The 7,869-nt window shown below is 39.6% G+C and overlaps 1 pseudogene; it reads left to right on the forward strand.

Moving 5' to 3' along the window:
* Positions 1–5,453: 5,453 nt before the first annotated feature.
* On the forward strand, positions 5,454–6,368 carry LOC102874283 (annotated as a pseudogene).
* Positions 6,369–7,869: the final 1,501 nt, after the last annotated feature.

Below are 7,869 nucleotides of genomic sequence, written 5' to 3' on the forward strand. Positions count from 1 at the left end.
CGGGGCTTCGTCTGACATACTTTGGACATGTTGCCAGGAGGGACGGGTCCTTGGAGAGGGACATCATGCTTGGGAGGGTGGAGGGATGGCGCAGGAGGGGAAGACCCTCTCTGAGATGGATTGATTCAGTGACTGGTGTAATCGGGATGGGTGTGTCAGAGGCAGTGCGGTTGGCGCAGGACAGAGCAGGGTTTAGGACTGTTGTGCATAGGTTCTCTATGAGTCGCAAACGACTCGACGGCACTTAACCACAACAACATGAAGACACAGACTGAGGATCAATAACATTAGTTTAAGGACTAAAATGCACTTGATCATGGTATTTTCAATCACTCTGCTGCTGAAAGCTGGACAATGAATAAAGATGACAAAAGAAAATTTGATGCCTTTGAACTGATGTTGGAAAAGAGTATTGAATATTCTGTGGACTGCCAAAAGAAAAAGTAGAAGGTCTCGGAGAAGGTGCAGCCAGAGTGCTTTTTGGAGGCAAGGACGGTAAAGTTTTGTTTCATATTCTTTGGACATGTTGCTAGGAAAAGTTATTCCTTGGAGAAGAACATCATGCTTGGAAAGATGAGGGGAAGAGGAAAGAGAGGAAGGCACTCAACGAGGTGAACTGACACAGTAACTGCAACAATGTCTTTAGTATGTCACAGATTGTGAAGCTGCTGCGAGACAGGACAAGGTTTACATCTGTTGTTCATAGGGTCGCTTTCAGTTGTACTGGAGTTGACAGCACCTAACAAAAACAACAACAACATGAGGATGCAGACAGCACTTTGAAATGTTCACCTGTCTCAAGCACTGCTCTAGAAAGCACTTGGTGTGGTAGGGTACTCATAAAGGCCCCTTAAAATATAGAGCCCCTCCTCAAAGCTGATTTGAAAACTCTATACATACCTTTGTCCCCAAGACTCCAGTTTCAAATTTACATTCATGTGATACTATTCTTCTAATACATTCATGTAAGGACCAGATGTTACTAGACAATCACTGAGAGTAAGAGTGGCCTTCTTGAAAATGCCTTCATGTACACATGGATAAGTGATAAGCTGTGACATCTTCGCTGCTCAGTACAGCACCCGGGATATGTGTTCACCTTGCTCCTTGTCACAGCCTGCGAGTAGCTTCAACAGGCACTGGTGATCATTATCCACCATGCGATGATGCTCTTCTGATTTTTGTAGGGGGAAAAAAATCACCGGTTCATTCATCACTCATCAATCATTCTTCTCAGTGACTCATCAGCTGAAAGTTTCATTCCTTGCTCCTTCTTTCTGAGGCTGGTAAATAACATGTCATTCCAGTAAAAGGCGGAGGGGGCGGCAGTCCATCTGGACCCTCAAGTTTGATTTCATATTTATGAAACAGCTTAAATGTCAGTTTGAGTGAAAAACGACACCTTCTCCAGCTTCTCACATTAGTGCCTGTGGCTGCTGCTGAGTGTTTCTCTCCCGTTCTTTCTCTTTTTTAAGACGATGCGTGGCTTCCCTACTTGGCTCCCCTGAGGCAGAAATGGAAAGAGGATTGAATGGATGGAGACAACCACGACCAGCTATCTTTGCCAAGAGAAGAAAGAGAGACAATGAAGAAAATGGGGAAAAAAAAAAAGATCATAGAACTAGTCTGCTTTTACTACAGATTCTTCTTATTGTGAGGAATCCTGGGACTTTCATGGGTTATTAGCCCTCTCAGGTTTTGGTTGAAAGAATAAATGTAAAACTGTAGAAATTAAAGATTCAGAAAAAGAAATTATAATTCCCCTGCTCTAACAATTGCCATGATCATTTGGCTGTATTATCTCCAATGCAGTTTTTATACACATGTAGTTTTCAATAGTTCTAAATAAAATGTACTTATTTGGGATATGGAGGTCTATAGTAGTGCACACTTTTAAGGAAACCTTAGTTTGGATCTAAAAAAGATTCCATATCCTGGGGGGGGGGGAATGTCAAATAAGGTCTTCAAAATTGTGTGTTTGTGTCTTCTGGGAGTTGAGGATAGTGCCATTAATGAGGGATTTTCTTTTACTGGAAGGCTAGAGATTTATGTGACACCGGACAATGGCATATGAGTTTCTTATCTAGGTCTGTCTCTTACATGGGCTTTGAATTCCCCTAACACTCTGACAGAATGGAAATGAGAGAGGGCTCAGCTCCCTCTTCCCTTTATCCTCAGTAGCCTCTAAATTCTCTAAGGAAAAATGTACTACTGTTCTCCAGTCATGCATTTGAGAGAGGGTGAGGATGTTCCCTGGTCTTGTGTTCGTTAGATCTCTTTGAGAAAGAAGTGGAGAAAGGTTAGCTGTCTTAATGAGAAGTTTTGACAATGTTCTAAAGAAATGTCCCTGTTTGGAGTAAACCATTGATACTCGGCTCTGGTGGCCTGGTGGTAAGTAGCTGCTCTGCAATCCTGAAGGCATGCAGTACAAATCCACCAACCTATCTGAGGAAAAAGGATGGGCAATCTTCTCTCCTGTGGTTAACTGCTCTGAAAACCCACTGGAGGGTCAACAAAGGGTTGGCTTTAACTAGATGGTACACAACAGCAACTACAACAGCAACAGCAGCAACAACAACTTGAGATCACCTGGTGACACTGCTGAAGAAAATATATGGGCATCTGCTTTTGGAAAAATCATGATCAAAAAAATGTGCCCGACTACTCCTCTCTCTAGGACATGTGTTAGTTGTGAGTAGGAACTGGCTCAAAAGTACAAGACAACATACAACAAGAGAAAGAAGAGTGAAGCTAAGCTAAGAAACAAGTGGAACAATAAAAAGGCAATGGATCTGACAGTGGTGATGTGGGTGATAGGAATTAAAAGAGGAGCGGTCACTACCAGTAGGGGAAATTCAGCTTTTGGTGAATACAAGGGTAGCCTGATTCAAACCTCTCTGTTTGGTAGTGGCCTTTGTCAGTGGCAGAAAAGAGATATGAGCTTTAGGAGCTAGAAGGCTGGCCTGCTGGACTGCTGAATTGGATGCTGTAGATACCTGCAGATTTACTGAGTCCCTTGTACAAAGAGGTGAGGAGAGCATGAGGCCCAGTGAAAGACACTAGATAGCAGATGATTGGTGAGGCTGTCATAAATCTTGCTTTGTAGTTTGCTTTGTTCAAAGAAGAAGAATTTAATAGGGTAAAAGGAAATACTCCGCTGTGTTTGGGATATTAAACTGCCATTGTTTTCTTGGGAAAGAGGGCATTGTTAAACTGCTCGGAAGAGTAAGCATGAAAAAACCTCACTCACTCACTCACTCACTGACTCACCGCTGTTGATTCAGAGATGTCTTGTAGCTGACGCTCCATTGGGTTTGCAAGGCTGCAGATTGCACAGAAGGATTTTGTCCTTCATTCTCTCACAGAGCTTCTGGTGGATTTAAACTACCAGTTAGCGGTGCAACCTCCTGAGAAGTACACGGCTGGAGCTTTCACAAACCTCATTTCAGATCATAGGGAAATGTAGCGTATTTTAAGAATTACAGATTTTATTAAGACATACTTTTGGACTGGAGTTTGTACATATTATTTTAATGTACATAGCTAACTGGAGAGACAAGCAATGTTGTTAGGTGTTTTTTAATGACTGTGTTTGCTTGTCCTTTCCGATTTTCTCATGCATTTCTAATTAGGTTCAAAGTTATTTAAGCACTGCTTTTTTTCTATTTCTTTCTGTCATTGTTGTTATAAGGCATCAAGTCATAATTGACTCATAGCTGACCTTTGAACAGGTATACAGAGGTTAAACTGCACAGGAGATTGCACACCTTTCTCTCATAGTATGGCTGGTGGATTTGAACTGCATGCCTATGGGTTGGTAGTACAAGTTCCTACACTCTAGGTCACCAGAGTGACAGTTTTCTAGAACAAATCATTGATTTTAATAAACATTGAATAAGGACAATGAATGAGGTTGACAGAAAAGAATTGTTGCCTTTGAGCTGTGATGTTGGAGAAGAACAAGGAACATCCCATGGATAGCCGAAAGAATGAACAGATATGTCTTAGAGAGGGTGCAGCTGGAGTGCTCTTTAGAGGCAAGAATGACAAGGTTTTGCCTCACATACTCTGGGCCTGTTGCTAGAAGGGCCTATTCCTTGGAGAAGGACATGATGCTGGGAAGGATGGAGGGTCAGTGAAGGAGAAAAGGACCCTCAACCAGGTGGATTGACATAATGACTGCTGCAATGGACTCTTATGTGTCAGGAAGAGTGAGGATGGCACAGGCTAGAGCAGGGTTCAGATCTTTTGTTCATAGGGTCACTATATGTCATACTTGACAGGCACCTAACAACAACAATGCATCCTCAAAGTAGAGTCAATTTGAATTACATGGATGAAGTAAAGCTTTTCCAACCACAGTGTAAAATGAGAAGAAACAGTTGTGAACATTCACTAATAATTGGAACATGTGTTTTACAAGTATGAATATAGATACATTTAATGTAATAAAAGTTATATGGAACACATCATCATTCTAGATATTAGTGGTCTGAAATGTACTGCTTGCTACTGGTAATTTTAAATCGGGCATTTATGGTTTGAATCCACCAGCTGCTCCACAGAAGGATGAGTATTCTCTTCACGTGAAATTAGTGCCTCTAAAAACCTGCTACAGCTCGGTTCTAAATATATGGTACAGAACAACAACAATGCCACATATAACAAATTGAAGATAGATGGTCTTGCATTCACTATGCACAAGAACATCAGAAATCTACCCTGAAGGACAATGCTATCAGTGATAGGACAATCACTGCATTGAAAGACCAGTTAATGCAACTCTTCACATTTACGAAGTAGTTACCAATGAAAAAAGATGAAGATATATACTGATGTTTATAGTCTGAAAAATGATCAACCCTGCAATTAGATGCATTGATAGTTATTAGTGATTGGAAACAAAATTTAGTAGTTGAACAATACACTGTTAGTGAGGGAAACACAGGGATATGCGAGGGAGTTTTGGAGACCAAAGACTGAACCACAGAAAATATGTTCCCTTAACAGTCTAACCAATGGAAATATACATAAACCTTGTTGAAGGGAATATATAGGAATTAAAGAGATTATATCTGTGGAAGAAGACAAAAGAGAAGTTTAATGACATTGATCAGAACAAGATCTCGGGCTGATTTTGGAATAGGTCATCAATTGCTGATATGGAAGTTCAAGTTGAAGTTAGTTAAAAATTTCAATTGTAAACAAGAGATAAGGTATGACTTTGAATCTATCCAACCTGAATTGAGATATATTTGATATATTAAATACTCATGACTAAAGACCAGATGATTTGTGGAAAAGGATCAAGAATATCATGACATCATAGTTGAAGTAAGCAAAAAGTCATTAAATAGTCCTGAGAAGATTTTCAGCAGACAAAAGCGACTCCTCCAGTGTCAGAGCTGGGCAGGAGTGCTGCAGTATCAGGAGGTGCTGGTGTTTAAGAAATTATGGTGTCTGAAACCCACAGTGTTAAAATATAGAACTTTTGTAATAATATTGAGGATCATTCCCTTGATCTTCCTAGAAAAAGAAACTCTCATTTTATTAATAAGAACATGAAGTAGGTTAAGAAATCTCCAAAACAGTTGGCTGCTTACATAAATAGAACAGTTGGACAAGCTGTGAAGGGCCCAGACAAACTCTGTCAGGTGGTCTTTTTCAGAAAGAAAGCCCAACATCCTTTTAGAAATGCTTACCAAAAAAAAGCAGTCCCCTAGATGTGAAAGCCATGTCATGGCAAAGAAAGACAAGGAGCTGGTTTGTGCAGGCCACCTTCCTGAAAAGTCACATCATGATAGTTGCACATATTTGATTAACTCTAGTTATTCTAGTTCATCACGAAAAGCAAGTTTATCATCAAAACATAGTGGCTTTTTAACCTGAGATTTCTCAGGACCATGAAACAATGGAACAAGGTTTGTTCAGTAGAAATTTGAGGTTGAATGTAGCTTTAACATTCTGGAGGAAGAAAAATATATGCAAATGTGTAGCTTGTTTGGTGAGGGTAGACGATTTTGGAGTTGTGGTGCATTGCTTTCCTGTGCTTTCCAATAGTTTATAGGAAGCAAAATAGTACATATCACTTAGCTGCAGTGTAGGCTTGTTGTATCTAGTAAAGTCACTACTTAAGAGCAAATTGGAAGACTATGCAATAGTTGGTTTAAACTGGCTTCAAGCAGTCATAAAAAAGATGGTTGTCAGACCTATCATCTAAAATGGAAATTATAAATGATAGAAATAGCCAGATTTAAAAATGGCAATTAAGTGGATTGTGGGAGCAGGAAAACCATCTTATTCTGGTTCCAGGATACTCTGGTAATATAGTTAAGGGGATAGATGCTTGTTTATTATAATTACATTGAGAAGTTTCATCTACTAAAACGTACTTAGTTATATGAAATATCCTAGATTATACAATTTCCAGAACAACGTCTCTTATGAGAACTCTGAACTATGGAAGAAATCAGAGTCTTTTTTTTTCTTTTAAAAAGCCACATAATGAAACCACTAATGAAATCATAACAGTCTTCTTCACATTGAAGTGGGAAAATATCCAAAAGGAGCAGCTTCAACTTCAGTGAGGTGAAAGTGCACTATGAAGATTGTTAACTTTTGCTGCATTTGGGAATTATGGTTATTTGGTAATATTATTTAGAAACTAGTGGGTTTTAATGTACTCCTGCATATTTCATAGTATCATTTATAAGATGTGAAAGAATAAGAAAGAATTTATTACTGGGAACCACTGAGATTGATTATCATGAATTTAATATTGTGTTTTATATGTAAAACACATGTGTACAGTTATTTTCTTAAGTTGAAGAGACTTTAAAATTTTAAAACCATACATGATCAATATTAATTTTTTGTTCACATTGAGATACTACTCTGTATGCTAAAGGCCTTAATTAATAATGATAAGATACCAAGATCTGTTAAAATAATGAAAACCAATTGTGCTCTTACATGATAAAATCATGGAATTAAATCAGTTTTATGTTCATGTTTGTTGTTGGTAAGACCTGTTGAGTCGAGTATGAATCATAGTGACCCTGTGAATAGCGATATGAACCCTGCCCTATCCTGCATCATCCTCACACTTCCTGACACACAAGAGCCCATTGCAGCAGTCACAATGTCAGTCCATCTGGTTGAGGGTCTCCCTTTTCTTCGCTGAGCCTCCACCCTTTCCAACATCATGTCCTTCTCCAACAAATAGCCCCTCCTAGCAACATGCTCAAAGTATATGAGGTGAAGCCTCATCATTATTGCCTCCAAAGAGCACTCTGGCTGCATCTTCTCCAAGACATATGTGTTTGGTCTCTTGGCCGTCCATGGGATGTTCAGAGCTCTCCTCCAACACCACAGCTCAAAGGCATAAATTATTTTTCTGTCATCCATATTCATTGGTCAGTTCTTACATGCACAGTAATTAGAAAGACTATGGCCTGAGTCAGATGTACCTTAGTCCTCAAACTGAATTGTTGTTAAGTGCCATTGGGTAGTAGGCAACTCATGGTGACCCTATGAATGAAAGACATGAACAACTGTATAACTTTCATTGTTTCTCCAAATTCATAGGCTTCTGGAGGCAAGCTATTTCAGAAGTGGATGCCAGTCCTGCTGCCAAGATTGTTTTAATCGAGGAGCTCCATCAAACATACAACCTTGGTGAACTTTAGTCTCAATTTTAAACCATGCAGTGTTCCCCTGCTCTGTTCACACAACAGCCTCCTGGTCCAGGTATGCGTTCTGCATGAGCACAATTAAGTGCTCTAGGATGTCAGAAGAAACTCTGAAGATTGCACTGGAGCGTAGAGAAGCCAAAGCACAAGGAAGAATTCAAGATACTAAAGAGCTGAA

This window comes from Elephantulus edwardii, unplaced genomic scaffold (genome assembly GCF_000299155.1).
Source record: "Elephantulus edwardii isolate Elephantulus edwardi_28Jun2011 unplaced genomic scaffold, EleEdw1.0 scaffold00032, whole genome shotgun sequence".
NCBI lineage: Eukaryota > Metazoa > Chordata > Mammalia > Macroscelidea > Macroscelididae > Elephantulus > Elephantulus edwardii.